The sequence below is a fragment of the Schistocerca gregaria genome, chromosome 8 (assembly GCF_023897955.1).
Source record: "Schistocerca gregaria isolate iqSchGreg1 chromosome 8, iqSchGreg1.2, whole genome shotgun sequence".
Taxonomy (NCBI): Eukaryota; Metazoa; Arthropoda; class Insecta; order Orthoptera; family Acrididae; genus Schistocerca; species Schistocerca gregaria.
The window spans coordinates 167,694,205-167,714,973 of record NC_064927.1 but is presented as its reverse complement, the minus strand read 5'-3'; positions in this window follow the sequence as shown (position 1 = coordinate 167,714,973).

Below are 20,769 nucleotides of genomic sequence, written 5' to 3'. Positions count from 1 at the left end.
GTGCCCGACATCAACTTTATAGTTACTCATCACCAACAATAAATAATCGTGGAGGTATATACCGTCTATGCAACTAAATGAAAGCAATTTGTTTATTGTCATACGCGTTTCGCTTCTTTTCTTTGGGAAACATCATCGGTGGCCTGAAATACATATTTCCTTTTATACATACAATACACGTATGCTGCTGCATCACATTTTGTCGTATTTTCCTCTTATTTTTTTAGGTTAGATACGACATTTGTAGCACAAGTTCCGTAATGTGAGCTTATCCAATGGTGTTACTTACGATTTCCAGCGCTGTTAACTAATTTGTGTGCTCCTGGAGATGTATTCCTTAGTTTCCATACTCCAGTTTGGCCTGCTTCTGGTGTTCTTTCACGCACGTTTGTCACATCGCACATATCAGTCGCACTTTCATTTTGTGATCAATATATATATATATATATATATATATATATATATATATATATATATATATATATGTGTGTGTGTGTGTGTGTGTGTGTGTGTGTGTCTGTGTGTAGTGTTGCCAACTGTTGTTGTGCGTTTGTCTGTCGTTTGTTTGTGTTGTGTTGCAGTTTGATGTTTTTTATTTATTGTGAGTATGTGTGTGTGTGTGTGTGTGTGTGTGTGCTTGCGCGTGTATTTTGATGTGTGTACTGTGTGTACTTCGTTTCTTTTTATTAAAAAAATGAGTTTATGTGTGTGTGTGTGTGTGTGTGTGTGTGTGTGTGTGTGTGTGTTTTTTTTTTTTGTCTTTATTTTTTTATTGAAATATGAGTTTGTGTGTGTGTGTGTGTGTACTTTTTCCTTTCTTTTTTTGTTTTAAAATATGAGTTTATGTGTATGTGTGTTTTGTCTTAATTTTTCTTTTTTTATAATAAATCTGAGTTTTTGTGTGTAGGGGGGGGGGGGGAGAAAGAAAAGGGGAAGGAGATTCATTAATTATTTTTGCTGGTAACATTTCGGTTTGCTATTGCTTTGGTAGCTAGCACGATTAGAGAGTTATTGCTTGTATGGATTTGGTAGCTGAATGCCTTCTTTTCATTGTATGTGAAATTTTTCTTGCAACGTCAGGAGCTTTCTGTTGTGATTATTCACTCTGATAACTTTCATGTCACATTCTATGTTGCTTGATTCATATCAATTGTTTTGTCACGTGTCTGGAAAAGGTAGAATGGCTATTTTCACATTTCCAATTATTGCGTTCCTTAAAGTTCCTGCTCGTCATCCCCAGAATTTTGGGATATGATTACTTCGAGAGTTTGTTATTTCATTAATATTGTCTGCGGTAGTTTGTTGTATGTCATTACGTTTTCTTCAATTAGTTTTATTGTGTTTGCAGTGGGTATTGAGGTGTACATGTTTTCTGTTTCAAAAGAGATGAGTGATGCTTTTTGTGGGATGTGTAAGATTTATATTTGTGTTATGAGTTCATTTGCGTTTTTCACTGTTCTGCTGTTTTTCATTTCATAATGTTGCATATGATTTTGTTCATGTGTTTTCTCACATGGTTGGCTGGTGCATTCATGAAATTGATGACAGGCATCAATGGAATGTGGGGTTTGTGGACCTTGCGTTCACTTCTGAGTGTTGGTGCATTTGGGTTTCTCTGTGTGATGTGTTGTTTTTGTTTATCCGTCAGTATGTGTATGATGTCTTTGAAGTTGTTTTTTATGTATGTCTGGAAGGGTGCTGTTGCATCAGATTTTAGTTTTATAATATTGTTTGAAGAGATGAAACCTTTGATTTTTCTATATACTGTTCTTTAATGATCAGTACTGTGCTGTTCCCTTTATCAGCTCTTGTGACTATGATGTTGTTAGCTTGTTGTTTTTCTTTTAATTTCTTGGTGGTGTTTTTTTTCTGACTGAGGTTTTCTGTTTCGCTCTTTCTTTGCCATTATGATTGTGTTATTTATTTATTTCTTCACTAGTCCTCGCATTAGCCCAATATTTATAGTGTTCATTTTTCTCTTCCTCTATCAGGATGTTTTCTGTTTCCAAAATCAGGTTTTCTATGTAGTGGTTATCTATTTTTGTACTGATTTGTGTCTGAGCCCTAAGAGCTGTGTTTCTTTCTCTGTTAATTCTCTATCTGTGAGATTTATTAATTTTGGGTGAAATATGTGATGATGGGTGTGTTGCACTTTGTCATGCTTTTTCTTCATGGTTATTTTTGTTAGTGAGTGTTCAGTTCTTTTTTTTTTGCATTATGTTGATTATTGCTGTTGGGTTGTTAATAAACGTTGATAACTCCAGATGTGCATTATGTAACATCCTATTAAGGATGAATTTCTTAGTACAAAGCGATTTTATTTCATTTTTTAACCAAGTCTTTTCTGCAAATAATATCGTTCTTTGTGCTACCATATGACAAATATGTTTTGGATTTCTTTCTTTTTCTAATTTACGATTGTTATTTACTAACTGTGCCTCATCCTGCTCTATATTACATAATCGAACGTTGTTATCTGAAAAATTTGATATTAAACCAGTTGTTCAAGGCACACTTACATGCTTAAAAATTATCCTCTAACTACCGTGTGGCATGTTTGGTACCATTGCCATGAAGGCTATTTAAGTACCTAAGGTGAGCGTAAAATCAATCCGGCATATTTATGCGCCATTTGTTTTAGTGTTTTGTTTTAGAACCGTGACGTTTGTTGACTGGGTGATGACATAAGACGATACCTTCCAGTGATTACATTGCCCACTGTGAAAAGAGTACGAGAGTGTCCCAGATACAGTGTATCCCAGCTAGTGGGTAAAGCGAAGCGCCGACATCTGTGTTCAGAGACACACGCTAAGTGGGCGGTGATGCATCCGTTTCCCTGTTAACACGTCTGGTAAGCGTGCACACTGCCCACGCGTGCAGAAATTGTGCCCGGCCCTGCCAGTGGTTTTTCACTCAGATACCACATTTAAACGCTGATTATTAGACGACCTCGTTACGCTTCATTTAAGAACAAGAAACGATTATAGCATGTGTTGTAATCCAAAATATGCAGAGACATGGCCTAGCCAGACTCTGGTTTACCGTTTCACGATATAGGTGTTCTCATTGGATGGAATCGAAGGAGCGTCCTGCGAATATGGAAACGATCGATTCAGGAGGGTCACACTCACGGCCAAGCAGTTGTAATACTATAATATAATAATATGTAACGTCTGTGTCTTTTTGAAAGCTTTGCCTTGGTAGGAAATATGTCACATATGTAAAATTTGCAAGTGCAGCGAATCAAAGTGTTTTTTGGTATTGCCTTATGTAGAAAAGGAATTGTGAATTTTACAGTTCTATGAACTGATTGTAAGTGGAGACTGTCGAATATGATTCTGTGCATTTAACCGTGAATTATCGTTAAATGTCAGACCTAATAGTGAGAGGATGCAAGATTCCAGTCACTTAATTTGCTTCTAGAATTAATAAATCGACTACCTTCCAACTGAATGCGCTATTATACAGTCGTCCACTGTTAAAATTAAACCTGTATTTGTAAAGTTTTCTAACCATATACATTCCAGTCCTGCATCCTGCACCAAAATGTTATTTCCAAATTCTTACAGTGTGCTAATTCAGTGTTGGAACAACAGCGAAAATTTTATTACAATTTTGGTGATTAATTTTGTGACAAATCAGCAATCGCCGCAACCAACGTTTTGATGTGGTCCAGAAATCTACAAGATACAGCAGCATTGCGCCATCAGCAAACAACTCTCTCCACTGCCATGCATCTCCAGATGAGTCATATTAACCATTTGGTTAACAGCTTCGTTGTTACATCGTGTGAAAAACACTATTTTGCTAAACTATTAAGTTAAAGTCAACAAATGCAGAGTAGATCCCTTAGCATGTCCTTCACAAACAATGATCACTATTCTACAGCATATCAGTTACATTAAGAGTAACATAATTCTCTCTCATTGTTAATATTTGCAGTCGTACATCATAATCGGAATATATATACGTTAAAGTCTCTGTATCATTTAAAAAATTATCATTCTGTACCATGATAATCTAACGAGATCAAATTTAGAACTTAGTGAGTAGCACAACGAGCGATTATATTCAAGTGATATCAACTGTGATTCTGAATTTCACATAGATATGCAGTTGTAATTTAATTCTGTAAGTGTCTCCTGCACCACGGTAACTTAACTCTGGCTAGGTTTCGGCCATTCATATCGTTAGATCTGAATATCTTACGCAACACCGACCAGGTAATACACGTCAGTAGAGAATTTCCGTTTACTTATCCTTAGCACAATAACTCCATCAAATATAATTATCTACCTGTTTATATCAATATTTACAATAGCAAACAGTTAGATTCTCAGTCCTGAAAGTTACAATATGCGTTCTGGCATATTTCCCATAATTTCTGTATGCATATACAGGGTGGCGCACGAAATGTGTTACCATTTTGTTTTTGAATATAAACTTTATTGTCAATACAATCTGAAAGGAACATATAATACAATGAAGAGCTGTCCATGGAGATTTGTTCTAACTCAGCACATGCTCAATATGTCCACCATTTCGTTTCCTAACATTCTTCAAACGAACACTGAAGTTAGTGATTACCCTACGGCACAGATCTTCCGTAGTTTCACTGCCAGCTTGAAGCAAAAGTCTTCTGAGCTCCATTAAATCACGTGGACGTTTCGGGAAATTTTTTTCCTTTAGGTACCCCAAAGAAAAATGTCACAAGGATTGTGCTCTGGACTATTGGGGGGGGGGGGGGGGGGGGCAATTTTGTCCGTCCTTGAAGCGACGTGGAAACCTGAGTGAATTGATGCACATGTCGAAATGCTCGTGTAAAATCTCCAATACAATGTTTGCAGTATGTGGCCCTGCTCCATCTTGCATGAACCACTGCGTGTTGAAGGGTAAGGCAGTAGCAAGAAGCTGTGCAATTTAATGGAGCTCAGAAGACTTATTCTTCAAGCTTGCAGTGAAATTACAGAAGACATGTGCCGTAGGGTAATCACTAACTTCAGTGTTCGTTTGAAGGAAGTTAGGATACGAAATGGTGGACGTATTGAGCATGTGCTGACTTAGAACAAATCTCCATGGACGGCTCTTCATTGTAGTATATGTTCCTTTCAGATTGTATTGACAATAAAGTTTATATTCAAAAACAAAATGGTAACACATTTCGTGCGCCACCCTGCATATTTCCATCTGGCCTTTTTTGTAAGAGTGAATATGAATGCGTGTATGTGTAGTCTCCTTCCTCATCTCATTCTGTTGCAAGAGGTAAGCCAGCCACAAGTCGATTTAAGGAATCTATTTAACCAAAGTGGAAGAGTTCAGTGTTAAGACAAATCTATCAAAGGAGCATGATACTTCAAGGTTTTTAGTTAGGGCTATCACGTTGTGTACTTTGTTAGTTGTTAAACTATTAAGTATTTGGGCCTGTACATTGAACCCACTATCAAACAGAAATATTTTAGACATTAAAGAGAGAGGATTCGATCCAGCAATATTAATCAGTTTCAGTAGGAAGTGTCATAGTTTACATCAATATCTACCACACTTTGTTAAAATTTAGTAAAACTCTCGAAACTAAACCAGTAATCATAGTACCACTTTTGGCTTCGGTTACTCAGAAGAGTCAGAGAAGTAAATTAGTCCCAATTGCACTTATCTATCCCAACTTAAGCTCTGCCACAAATGGTAGCAGAGTATGGCTGTGTATAGTGAGGTTGCGTCGTTTTTGGCATGCCTACATTATTGATTAGTAGTTTTCCTTGTGTTATGGTTTAACTGTTAAGGAATGAAATGACAGTGCTCTTTTACGCTGTAATGTATGACCATTTCATATGGTTACTGACGGTTTATTTGTTTATTCAGAGTCAATGATCATGAATATTGGGAAATTTGTGTTATGATGTACATTGTTAGGAGGTGTAATAACAAATGCAAATGAACGAGATGTTTTCAAAAAATATTTTTAGAAAGGAGTACTTCGAATAATACTAAAACTAGGCGTGTGAGTGTGTGAAATTAACCTGAAAAGGACTGAACAGGTTATGAGCTATTGAAGATGGAAGGCTGGCAGGCAGTTTCATTTCTTTCTTGTCATGGCTGTAGTGACAAGGGGAATTTTTTCCAGTGTTGTATGTACAGGGTGTCCGCAAAGTCTTTCCCTGATTACATAAATTGATAACTCAGGCTAGAAGTAAGATACAAATACGAAACTGGTGTCTAATTGTTTACAAACTATCAAAGTATTTTTCATACGTCAGTAAACTTCCACATGAGCACCCTTGGTAGCACATAGCACATCTACGTGATATTCAGTTTCCGTCCACACATTAGCCAACATCACTGGAGGGGTCGATTCAACGACTGTGGTTATCCGTTGTTGCAGGGTTTCAAGATCTGGTACACTTGTTCGGCAGACCTCGTCCTTGGCATAACCCCATAAAAAGAAGTCTAATGGGGTTATGTCAGGAGAGCGTGGAGGCCAAACCGTTGGCCCATCACGACCAATCCATCGCCAGGAAAGTTCATATCGAGATAGGCACGGACTTCCAAACCCCAATGACGCGGTGCACCGTCTTGCTGAAACAAGACATCGGGGAGATACTGAAGCAGCTGAGGAACAGCATACAGTTGCAACATGTCCAGATACACTGCAGCCGTGATGGTAGCCTCACCGAAGAAGAATGGCCCGATAATTCGATGGTGCAATAGCACGCACAAAACATTCACCTTTGGTCTGCCTCTGGTGCACTCCATGACCTCGCCAGGGGGTTGTGAACCCCAAATGCGCCCATTATGGCGATTCACTACTCCATGGAAAAAAGGTCGATCCATCGGAAAAGGCAATTCGTCTGAGATAACCATCATCATCTTCAATACGTGATAGCATTTCGACCGCAAAGTCATATCGACGTGTACTGTCATTGGGCAACAAGGCCTGAACGATTCGCACCTTGTATGCACGAAACAATAAACGTTTGTGTAAAATGTCATGGAGAGAGCTTTTCGGCATCTGTAATTCACGTGAGGCCATACGCACCGATTTCTTCGGACTTTGCAGAAAAGACTGCCTTACAGCTTCCACCCTGTCTGCTGAGGTTCTTGGTCGACCAGACCTCGGCAGGTCAGCAACCGATCCTGTGTTCTTGCTCATACCAGGCTTTAATGCTCTTGACATCAGGTGGATTCCTTCCAAATGTTGTCTAGAAGTGTCTCTGCACTGTGGTTGGTGATCGTATCTCATGGTACCACAGGACACACTGTGCCTTCTCCTGATTGGTTAACATGACTTCTTGGGCACTGCACCTCATCCACTACTTACGCACTCCGAACCGAAAACAGAAAAAAAGCTTTTGATAGTTGTAAACAATTCGACACAAGTTTCATATTTGTATCTGACTTCTAGCCTGAGTTATCAATTTATGTAATCAGGGAAAGTCTTTTCGGACACCCTGTATAATTTCTTTAGTTGCATAGCATTCTGCATGATAGCGATATGATAAGATAGAGACTAATGTTTTCACTCACCATCAAGTATAATCCTGTAATGATTTGCTTCAGTGAAGTGGCGTAAGGAAATTTATTGTGTTTGCTCTTCATTAAGGTGAAATGTACCAAAGAAAATGGTACACCTGCCTAATATCGCGTACGGCCCCCGCAAGCACGCGGAAGTGCCACAACACGATGTGGCACGACTAATGTCTGAAGTAGTGCTGGAGGGAAATGACACCGTAAATCATGCAGGGCTGCCCATAAATCCGTATGAGTACCAGGGGATGGAGATCTCTTCTGGACAGCACGTTCCAAGGCAGATATACTCAATAATGTTCATATCTAGGGCGTTTAGAGGCCAGAGAAAGCGTTTCCTGGAGCCTTTCTATAGCAATCCTGGACGTATGGGGTGTCGTATTGTTCTGTTGGAATTGCCCAAGTACGTCTAAATGCGTAATGGACATGAATGGAAGTAGGTGATCAGACAAGATGCTTACGAACATGTGACCTCTCAGAGTCGTATCTAGACGTATCAGGGGTCCCCTATCACTCCAACTGCACATACCTCACACAATTACACAACCTCCATCAGCTTGAACAGTCCCCTGCTGACATGCATGGTCCGTGGGTTCGTGATATTGTCTCCATACCCGTGTACATCCATCCGCTCGATACAATTTGAAACGAGACTCGTCCTACCAGGCAAAACGTTTCCGGTCCAATGTCGGTGTTGACGGCCCCAAGCAAGGCGTAAAATTTGCATCGTGGAGTCATGAATGGTACACGAGGGGGCCTTCGGCTCCGAAGGCCCCTTATCACTAATGTTCCGTTGAATTCTTCGCACGCTGACACTTGTTGTTGGCCCAGCATTGTTATCTGAAGCAATTTGCGGAAGGGTTGCACTTTTGTCACGTTCAACGATTCTCTTCAGTCGCCCTTGATTCCGTTCTTGCAGGATCTTATTCTGACAGCAGAGATGTCGGACATTTGATGTTTTACCAGATTCCTGATATTCACGGTACACTGGTTAAATGGTAGTACAGGAAAATCCCCAGTTCGTTGCTACCTCGGAAATGCTGTGTCCCATCGCTCGTGAGCCAACTATAACGCCATGTTCAAACTCACTTAAATCTTGATAACCTGCCATTGCACCAGCAGTAGCCGATCTAACAAATACACCACACATCAGATATTTGTTGTCTTATATAGGTGTTGCCGACAGCAGCGCCGTATTCTCCCTGTTTACAAATTTCTGTATATGAATATGCAACATGCATACTTGACTGTAGTTCATTATTTACCGGTCTTCCCCTCACTGTAGTCCTGCTTCCAAACGTTGCGTACTGCCTGCTTTGATCTTTTGTGATTAACTTGACCACACGTACTACACCCATGACTTAACAAACCATGATGCAGCTCTAGGTTGCCCAGAACCACGTACTCATGCAATAAAAGTTACATCATATAGAACTGTAGTGTGTTTCAGTCTAATTAGTCTGGTTTTATGCGAAAGTATTGTAAGGCATTTTTAAAAGCAATATCTAACTCCGCACTCATCTGGTCCCTCTGCATTATGTATGTCACATAGGAACATTATATATTATGCTTCATATCAAGACGCTGCAGTGTTCCATTTTCATTACTATAGGCCCATTTCGTGGTGATTGCCATCGTCAGGTTATATCAGGTGCTCTTGATGTCCATATGATGTCGCTGACATAGTTGCTGTCACCAGAGATACTGGTGGCTCAACTGTCGATACAGCATTCAATTAACGTCATTTTGAAATCAACCTCAAAAGCAACTGATCCAGCACGGTTTAAAACCTACAATAGCTCCACCAACATCACAGGAGCAAATTTGTACTGTAGTAACAGTAACTCAGACAGCGTTATCATATGGACATCAAGACCACCTGGTATAACCTGTTGAAGCCAGTAACGCCAAAACAGAGATTAGTAAAAAAAACAGTAGAACATAGAAGTGTCTTTGCCTCACATCGCAATGTGTAAAATTTAAATTGTTGAGTTTAGTAATGGTGCGATTGCCAATAGATGTTTCAGAATAAATGCGTGTGCACAGTAAAGAAGACTATTTTTGTAGGGGTCTGGACGTCTTCTGTAACGTATTTAAATAATAGCTATCATGAAGAATTACTACGTCTGTCTAACGTTGAGTGAGATGTAATGTTTAGTAGTAAACACATACAGTTTTAATTGCAACAAGAGCTTCATGTAAATTGTATAATTTAATATTTTGTCTAATATTGCTGCATGTGTAATTTGTATTACTCCCTTCACAGTGTCGCGCTGCCATACATAGCACAAAGAGGAAACTCGAAATATTCAGGATCATTGATTACAGTGAGAGGAGAAGAAATGCAGGATTCTTAACACAATTTTTTTCCAGTGATCAAGTTAAAATGAAAGGTATGGAAATAGGAAACGGTTGCAGTGTTCACATAAAGTCAGTCAGATAGTAGAGATTGTATATATGTAATTTCCCGAACAAAGCAGACATTTTTTGTATTTTGGCTTTGTTCTGGACAACTGTGACAACAAAATTTGTTTGATCAGCTTGCAGAGTGAATTAGGCTTAGCTCACGAATTTTGGTACCATTTCTGATTGTAGTTTATAGTGTTTTTTCCAGGTATACTGTTTCAGCCTAGGTCACTTTAACAATGCTGAGCAATATAATCAAAAAAGCCATGGCCTTCATGCTATTGAGAATGCTATTACTTAGCTACACTTTGGAATACAGTACTATTGTAAACTTTGGCAGTATCATTTAGGATGCTGGAGAGATAAAGTTAACGTACGACATTTAGTGCCTAACGTCTGAATTTTTTCGGATGACTGTTGTCAAGCAATTGGTTGAGAGGCATGTTGAAAGACTACATTGCTTTTGCACTGTCCATGCCAGTGTGTGCATCTTACAGCACTCTGTTGAATGTTTGTATCAGTAAGACCTGCATGTTACCTAATGGTAAAATTCTAGTAAATGAAGTGGGGCATTGTAAGGGTTCCATTGATGGTTTATCTTGAAATTCTCCTTCGAGTGATATTTACGTAATTGTACTCTTTCTAGACACTTCTGTGCCGATGAGACAGACTCCCACTTATGTTAAATACGACTCTTGTCGGCGGTGAGCTGTGCTAAATCGCTAGACTAACTACTGGCTCTAATGCAGCACCACCTGCCGTTGTATGTATATATTTAAGTAACACGTGCGCTTATAGACTGTTTTGTCATAGACAGGTACGGTGAGAAAGACTTAATTTTATTCTTACATACACCTCCGTCGGACTGTGTCGGTAAATTTGCCTGCAGTTGGTATTTGTGTGTTCGTCTGTGAACGGTGTGCTGACTCGGCACACGACTGTCAACGAAAAACTAGTCATTCCCATAGGCTTTACTATGATTCTGAAACACATGTAGCGAATTTTTTTTTAAAATCTTGTTTTCGTATCTTGAGAATGGGTTCTGTTTAAATGAACTTCATAGCATCAATAATTAGAGAAATATTCCTTTTCACTAGCAGGATCGTGTTCCATGTCGCCACATTATTATTAACTGTTCCCAGGATGTTGCTTCAATGGACAGATGCATAAAAAGCGTCCAATGTGGAATTGTCCAAATCCGAAACCGGACGTACTGGATTCACAAGTAAAGATGGAAAATACTTTTGTGAAGGACAGTTTAACTTCACGATGCTGCCATAAACCTAACACGATTTTTTTTTTTTTTTTTTTTTTTTTTTGCAATTTTGTAGCTGCAGATGCAGACTACGATGCTGAAAGCATTGCCACACTTGACTGTAATGCTGCAAGGAAGGTTTCACTCAGTTCCTTTTTCTCAAAACATTTCGATATCTATTCTAGGTGGCACGCAATGCTACTCATGCCGATGACATCGGATGTTTCCGTAGACTGCATCATAATCTGAAATAGCTGAAAGCCGGGAAAATAAGTAAGGTATATTTTTAAGGGTAACCAACACACAAGCCCCTACACTAATGGAATGTGAAACTCTCTGGTGTACTTTTCAAGAATATTTGATAATATATCACCTCTAATTTCCGCCATGAATCAGTAGCGATATAGTACAGACGGCGCTACTTATACGTACTCTTACTTAGTCCCGACGACCCGACTGCACCCCGTGCAGTACACCCCCTGACTCGAAAACACGGGACCGTGCGCCCCTCTGGTTGGCTGAATCCAGTGGTGTTCAGTTGTACGCATATCTATTCCAACATAATTAAGGAAATACATGAACAGTTAACTGATACTCATTTCTCTTGAATGGAATTTATGATACTTACCTAAATACACTCCTGGAAATTGAAATAAGAACACCGTGAATTCATAGTTCCAGGAAGGGGAAACTTTATTGACACATTCCTGGGGTCAGATACATCACATGATCACACTCCCCCCTGCGGGTTCGGGGGTACGAATAGGCCCGCGGTATTCCTGCCTGTCGTAAGAGGCGACTAAAAGGAGTCTTCAAAGTTTCGGCCTTATGTGATGGTCCCCACTTGGGTTTGACCTGCCATTTTCAAAATTTCCGTTGTTAGTGCGTGCCATTTGGGAAAGGACGCCTTACGTGGTGTTTTTCTATTGGTCCATCGTGCACCTCCATATTGCATGCTATCTATTGTCGTGTGGAGGGATTTACACCCCATGTCTTCTGGGTTGCCTCCTCGTCTTGTGCGCAATCCCCTTCTTAGCGCCCACGGCAACTGTGGACCCTTTCAACACCTAAAATCCAGCACGGTAGCCAGTCCGTTGTGGTGGGGTCGTCATGTACCCTCTTGGTGGTAGCCCCCTGACCACGCAGGGATCGCACTACAGATGCCAGAGCTGTTTCCTCCCCATGCATGCCAAGGAGTATGTGCCCATCTTGTCTGGGGCACGGGGACTCCGGGCAATGGGATATCGGCCAGGTACCCGCTGCTTTGGCTGGGTGGCGCCCTTGGGGAGAGCCCTCGTTCGGAGTAGGTGGCATCTGGGCGGATGTGGCGCAATGAAGCGCAATAAATCTCACCAAGCTGGTGGTCGCACTGCCACCAGCGTCTCTAAGCGAGGCAAAATTGAATTCGATGCTGCACAATATGATCCTCAGTCGTTCCCCTCGTTGGCTGCGCCATGGGAGGGACGCAGATCTAGTGCCAAGCAGGAGCCTTATGTACCACAATACCTTGTCTGCAGCAGGACTGATAGTGACTCCTTTCTTTCGACAAAGCCTATGTTTTTGTGGAACACCTGAAGGATAAGTTTGGGGAAGTGGCGGGTTTGTCTAAAATGAGGAATGGGTCCATCCTCCTCAAGACGGCCTCCCCAGCCCAGTCACGGGCGTTGCTCTTGTGTGATAAGCTGGGAGACGTCCCTGTTACCGTCACTCCCCACAGTAGCTTAAATATGGTCCAGGGGATTATTTACCATCGCGACCTCTTGTTACAGTCCGATGACGAGCTGAGAGCTGACTTGCAACGACGTGGTGTGCATTTTGTCCGTCGTGTGCACAGAGGACCCAAGACCAACAGGGTGGCCACCGGTGCCTTTATCTTGGCCTTCGAGGGTGCTGTATTGCCTGAGAAGGTCAAGGTAATGGTTTACCGTTGTGACGTCAAGCCATACGTCCCTCCCCCGATGCGGTGCTTCCAGTGCTGGAAGTTTGGGCATATGTCCTCCCATTGCCCATCCAGTGCCACATGTCGAGATTGCGGACGCCCCTCTCATCCCGATTCTCCATGTGCGCCTCCGCCTGTCTGTGTCAACTGTGGGGAACACCACTCTCCATGCTCGCCGGACTGCCCCGTTCTTCATAAGGAGCGGAAGATTATGGAATTTAAGACCCTGGACCGGCTTACTTATCGCGAGACAAAACTGAAATTTGAAAGGTTGCATCCTGTCCCTCTTCAAACTTCTTATGCTGCAGCTACGTTATCGTCGCCCTCGCGGGCGGCAGTTGTCGCCTCCTCTGTGCCGCCTTCAGTTGGCCCTCGGGGCCGTCCATCTCTGTCTGCCCCCCTTGTGTCTGGGGGCAAGCCTTCCTCTGTTGCCCCCTTAGCAGTTGGGGGCAAACCCCCTTCTGTCACTCCCCCCGCACATGCTTCAGGAGTGACATCTGCTCCAAAACCAGGGGGCTCGATCCCTCCCCCTCCCCCTCCCCCTCCCCCTCCCCCTTCTCTGCCGGCGTCGTCTCCGCCGGCGTCGTCTCTGCCGGCTCCTCTCTCGCGGAAGGGGTCCCTCGGGGCCCTCCCTTCTTCCGTTTCTTCTGATACCCCGCCGGATGTCAGCCAGTGGCTGAAGGTTCATCCACCTGCTGGTCGTAGGGCTTCTGCGTCGTCGTCAGCCACCGACGCTCCTTCAGAGAAACTCTCCCAGCCCTCTAAGCCAAAGGACAGGCGCGAGAAGAAGGACCGGAACGTGTCCAAGAAGAAGGACGCTCCGGCAGTTTCAGTACTGCCTGCTGTCAATAGCTCTGGCTCTGGGGATGCAGTGGAGATCCTCGCCTCTGCCGCGGATCTCGCCCTCACGGAACCCTCGGGGACCTCTCCTATGGACACAGCTGACTCTCGCTCGGTGGCGGCCGTTGACTCTGCGGCGCCGTCTGCCTCTTAGTGGACTTAACGCCCTCCCAGTCCCTTCCTGCTTCCATTCACCAGTGGAATTGCGGCGGTTATTTCCGCCACCTGCCTGAGCTCCGGATGCTTTTGAGTGTTTCCCCTGTTCTGTGCATTGCTCTTCAGGAAACTTGGTTTCCAGCAATGCGGACCCCTGCCCTTCGCGGTTATCGGGGATACTATAAGAACCGCGCTGACTGTCAACGAGCTTCAGGTGGAGTTTGCCTCTTTGTTCACCACTCTGTCTGTAGCTCACCAGTACCCCTTCTGACGCCTTTAGAGGCAGTCGCTGTCAGGATTGAGCTCTCGCCGCCTATTACTGTTTGCTCTGTTTATGTTCCTCCGTATGGGCAACTCCCCCGACATGTCTTGGCTGCGCTGCTGGCTCAACTCCCGCCGCCATTGCTGCTTCTGGGCGATTTCAATGCCCACAACCCTCTATGGGGTGGGACTGTCTCCGATGACCGTGATCGCGCTGTGGAGCATGTGTTGGCTCAGCTCGACCTTAGCCTCTTGAACACCGGTGCTCCCACGCATTTCAGTGTGGCCCATGGCTCGTTCTCGGCCATCGATCTCTCTCTTTGCAGCCCCGGACTTGTCCCATCCCTTCACTGGAGAGTTCATCCTGATCTGTGTGGTAGTGACCATTTTCCCATCTATTTGTCACTGCCCCAGTGTCATTCTTCTGGGCGCCTGCCCCGCTGGGCTCTCAACAGGGCTGACTGGCCGGCTTTTACTTCCGCTGCCACCATTGCTTCTCTCCCACAGGGTGACATTGACGAGGTGGTCCGTGTCTTGACCTCGTCAATTATTTCTGCGGCTGAGACTGCCATCCCTCGCTCTTCTGGACTCCCTCGGAGTAAGTCTGTCCCCTGGTGGTCGCCGGAGATTGCTGAGGCTATTCGCGACCGTAGGCGGGCTCTCCAGCGTCATAAGCGGCACCCGTCTCTGGAGACCCTCATCGCCTTTAAGAAGCTCCGTGCCTTGGCCCGTCGTCTTATTGCACGGCGTAAGCAGGAATGCTGGGAGAGGTACATTTCATCCTTGGGCTCCCGTGTCTCCCCGTCGCTCGTGTGGTCCCGCATCCGGCGGATTTATGGATACCAGACCCTTATGGGTGTCCCTGGAATCTCCCTGGACGGCGTTGTCTGCACGGACGCCGCCACCATTGCTGACCACCTTGCCACGCACTTTGCTACGAGCTCTGCGACTGCAACTTACCCTCCTGCCTTTCGCTCTCTAAAGGAGCGCGCCGAGCGGACGCCGTTATCGTTCCACACACGTCGTTCTGAAAAATACAATGCTCCTTTCAGCGAGAGGGAATTCCTCGCTGCCCTCGCCAATTGTCCTGATACAGCGCCAGGACCGGACTGCATCCACGCGCAGATGCTGAAGCATCTCTCCAGGGACTGCCAGAGACACATCCTCACCATCTTTAACCGCATTTGGAGCGAGGGCGTGTTCCCGTCGCAATGGCGAGAGGGTGTTATCGTTCCCATCTTGAAGCCCGGTGCGGACCCTCTGGCGGTGGACGGCTATCGTCCCATTACACTAACCAACGTTTTGTGCAAATTGCTAGAACGTATGGTGAGGCGGCGTTTGTGTTGGGTCCTTGAGTCGCGCGGTCTCCTCGCTCCATCCCAGGGTGGCTTCCGTCAGGGCCGGTCTGCTGCGGACAATTTGGTGCGGCTGGAATCTGCTATCCGTACGGCCTTTTCCCGCCGTCAGCATCTCGTTGCTGTATTTTTTGATTTGCCGAAGGCATATGACACAACATGGAGGCATCACATCCTTGCTACGTTGCTTCCAGCTTTTCTTCAAAACTTTTTATTGCGCCGCTCTTTCCGGGTGTAAGTCGGTGCCGCCTCTAGTTCATCTTATATACAGGAAAATGGGGTCCCGCAGGGCTCGGTATTGAGCTTTTCCTTATTTCTAGTGGCCATTAATGGTCTGGCTGCAGCTGTGGGGTCGTCGGTGTCTCCTTCTTTGTATGCCGACGACTTCTGCATCTCATTTAGCTCAACGACTACGGGAGTCGCCGAACGCAGGCTGCAAGCAGCCGTTCGCAAGGCGGCATCATGGGCTCTGACTCATGGATTTCAGTTCTCTGCGGCCAAGACTCGAGTTATGCACTTCTGCAGGCGTCGGACGGTCACCCTCATCCGGAACTTTACCTCGACGGTCACCTACTTGAAGTGGTGGACACTAGCCGCTTCTTAGGACTCGTCTTTGATGCCCGGCTCACATGGGTTCCTCATATTACTCAGCTGAAGCAAAAGTGCTGGCAGCACCTCAACGCCCTCCGCTGCCTGAGCCATGCGTCTTGGGGTGCAGATCGCAGCACGCTGTTACGATTGTACAGAGCCATTGTGCAGTCCAGGCTTGATTATGGGAGCCTGGCCTATGGGTCTGCATTGCCCTCAGTGTTGACGTTGTTGGACCCCATACACCACTGTGGGGTTCGGCTTGCAACTGGTGCTTTCCGTACGAGCCCCTTGGATAGTCTGCTGGTGGAGGCCGGGGTTCCCCCGCTGCGGATTCGCCGCCACCGACTGCTCGCCGACTATGCTGTCAACGTGCATTGCTCACCGGGCCATCCCAACCATCGCCTGCTTTTCCCTGCCAGGGTCCTCCCTCTGCCCGACCGGCGACCTAGGTCTGGGCTTTCCATTGCTGTCCGTGTCCAGTCCCTGCTGTCGGAACTGGGGTCGTTCCCTCTTCTGCCGCCCTTCCGGGCCTGTGCACCCACGCCTCCCTGGTGTATGACCCGTCCGTCCGTCCGCCTGGACTTGGCACGGGAACCCAAGGACTCGGTTCCGCATGTGGCCCTCCGTCACCGTTTTCTTGCGCTCGTCGCCTCATTTTCAGGCTGTGAGCCTGTCTACACTGATGGTTCCCTGGTGGATGGTCGTCCTGCCTACGCTTTTGCTCACGCTGCCCATGTTGAACAGCGCTCCTTGCCGGCTGGCTGCAGTATTTTTACTGCAGAACTGGTGGCCATATTGCGCGCTCTTGAGCATATGCGTTCCTGCTCAGGTACGTCCATCGTCATCTGCAGTGACTCCCTGAGCAGCCTCCAGGCTATCGACCGCTGCTATACCTCTTCTCCTCTGGTATCCTTTATTCTGTTTTTGCCATTACCCGCTCTGGTCGTTCGGTGGTCTTTGTTTGGACGCCAGGTCACGTTGGCATCCCGGGGAATGAACGTGTCGACAGGCTGGCCAAAGGGGCGGTCGACGCCCCCACTTTGGCGATCGGCCTCCCAGCTCGTGATTTGCAGCTGGCGTTGCGCCGTAAGGTGCTGCAGATGTGGCGTGACGAGTGGCGTAGCCTGACTTCTCCGAATAAACTGCGGGCTGTCAAGGAGTGTGGCAGTCCTCCCTGCGGGCTTCTCGCAGGGACTCTGTCATCCTGTGTCGGCTCGGCATCGGCCATACCTACCTGACGCACGGACATCTTTTGCGTCAGGAGGATCCCCCCCTGTGTCAGTGTGGGTCCCGGTTGACGGTCGCCCACATTTTGTGGAGTGTCCCCGCCTGCGCATCCTCCGGCAGACTTTTAATCTCCCGGGCACGTTGCCTTTGGTTTTATGCGACGATGCCTCCATGGCTGACGACGTTTTAAATTTTATCCGTGGTAGTCCTTTTTATGGTTCCATTTAGGGGGGACCTGTCCCTTTCCCTTTCTGTGTATCTTGTCCTCGAGTGTCTCATTGGTTGCAGATTTTAATGTGTGTATTCGGATGGTTGACTCTTTCCCAATTTTTGTACCCATGGTCAGTCAACCAGTCTCCGACCCTCTTATTTTCTTCTGTTTCTTTCTGTCCAGTGTTCGTCTGTACTCTTCTTGTCTCTAGTGTTCACTGACACATTGGTGTTCTTTCACTGACTGGGGGGAGGGGCGTCTCCTCCCCCCTTGGGGTTTTACCTGTTCCATAAATTTTGTTTCGCCTGTTTTTTGGAATGGGGGACTGATGACCTTAGCTGTTTAGTCCCCCTTAAACATCCCAACAACAACAACAACAACATGATCACACTGACAGAACCACAGGCACATAGACACAGGCAACAGAGCACGCACAATGTCGGCACTAGTACAGTGTATATCCACCTATCGCAGCAATGCAGGCTGCTATTCTCCCATGGAGACGATCGTAGAGATGCTGGATGTAGTCCTGTGGAACGGCTTGCCATGCCATTTCCACCTGGCGCCTCAGTTGGACCAGCGTTCGTGCTGGACGTGCAGACTGTGTGAGACGACGCTTCATCCAGTCCCAAACATGCTCAATGGGGGACAGATCCGGAGATCTTGCTGGCCAGGGTAGTTGACTTACACCTTCTAGAGCACGTTGGGTGGCACGGGATACATGCGGACGTGCATTGTCCTGTTGGAACAGCAAGTTCCCTTGCCGGTCTAGGAATGGTAGAACGATGGGTTCGATGACGGTTTGGATGTACCGTGCACTATTCAGTGTCCCCTCGACCATCACCAGAGGTGTACGGCCAGTGTAGGAGATCGCTCCCCACACCATGATGCCGGGTGTTGGCCCTGTGTGCCTCGGTCGTATGCAGTCCTGATTGTGGCGCTCACCTGCACGGCGCCAAACACGCATATGACCATCATTGGCACCAAGGCAGAAGCGACTCTCATCGCTGAAGACGACACGTCTCCATTCGTCCCTCCATTCACGCCTGTCGCGACACCACTGGAGGCGGGCTGCACTATGTTGGGGCGTGAGCGGAAGACGGCGTAACGGTGTGCGGGACCGTAGCCCAGCTTCATGGAGACGGTTGCGAATGGTCCTCGCCGATACCCTAGGAGCAACAGTGTCCCTAATTTCCTGGGAAGTGGCGGTGCGGTCCCCTACGGCACTGCGTAGGATCCTACGGTCTTGGCGTGCATCCGTGCGTCGCTGCGGTCCGGTCCCAGGTCGACGGGCACGTGCACCTTCCGCCGACCACTGGCGACAACATCGATGTACTGTGGAGACCTCACGCCCCACGTGTTGAGCAATTCGGCGGTACGTCCACCCCGCCTCCCGCATGCCCACTATACGCCCTCGTTCAAAGTCCGTCAACTGCACATACGGTTCACGTCCACGCTGTCGCGGCATGCTACCAGTGTTAAAGACTGCGATGGAGCTCCGTATGCCACGGCAAACTGGCTGACACTGACGGCGGCGGTGCACAAATGATGCGCAGCTAGCGCCATTCGACGGCCAACACCGCGGTTCGTGGTGTGTCCGCTGTGCCGTGCGTGTGATCATTGCTTGTACAGCCCTCTCGCAGTGTCCGGAGCAAGTAAAGTGGGTCTGATACACCGGTGTCAATGTGTTCTTTTTTCCATTTCCAGGAGTGTATTTCAAATGGTAAATTGATCTTCTACCAAGTATTTATTCAGTGATGCCCGGTAAAATTATCATCTTTTTCTGCAGTTTTCATTTAACTCTGTGTATGTGACTTACTTCACTAATGCGCAACGTTTCACATTCTCAGACAATCATTATTAGCCACAAAATTCAAGATTCGTTCACACTTTCCATTTACTCTACATAGACTCGAGTAACATACCTACTCTTATTTGCTTTTAACTATTTGTACGCTTGTGCCTTAAGTAATTTACGAACTTCCAGCATGCTGGAGTAGCTTGGATCAGTAACTTCTGTTGATCAGTAAAATGAAAATTCTGTCCAAGTTGCAAATTTTTATTCTTTATTCTTTCTATGACTAGTTTAGAGCCGCAACCCATTATCAAATCATAGTAACAAAGTCGAATATCCCAAGATGTCAAAAACGTGCAATGAATATTTACAGTTGATACAGGTAACTGTATGCAGCGTAAACATTCATTGCGCGTTTTTGACATCTTCGGAAATGCCATTTTCGACTTTGTTATGATGATGGGCCTGAAACTAATCATCGGATGGAAAGAAAGTAAAAATTTGCAACTTGTAGTGGTTTCTCGTTCTACTTTAAAGAATTGTCTATATTTATAAAAGATGTTGTTGTTGTGGTCTTCAGTACTGAGACTGGTTTGATGCAGCTCTCCATGCTACTCTTTCCTGTGCAAGCTTCTTCATCTCCCAGTAACTACTGCAACCTACATCCTTCTGAATCTGTTTACTGTATTCATCTCTTGATCTCCCTCTACTATCTTTACCCTCCACGCTGCCCTCCAATACTAAATTGGTGATCCCTCGATGTCTCAGAACATGTCCTACCAACCGATCCCCTCTTCTAGTCAAGTTGTGCCACAAGCTCCTCTTCTCCCGAATTCTATTCAATACCTCCTCATTAGTTATGTAATCTACCCATCTAATCTTCAGCATTCTTCTGTAGCACCACATTTCGAAATCTTCTATTCTCTTCTTATCCAAATTATTTATCGTCCACGTTTCACTTCCATACATGGCTACACTCCATACAAATACTTTCAGAAATGACTTCCTGACACTTAAATCTATACTCGATGTTAACAAATTTCTCTTCTTCAGAAACGCTTTCCTTGCCATTGCCAGTCTACATTTTATGTCCCCTCTACTTCGACCGTCATCAGTTATAAAATATATTGACTTGAAATTTATGCGACGAATTCATATTTCAAGTAACGGCATGCAAGTTCCATTACTATTGGACCATGGAAAGGTATAAAA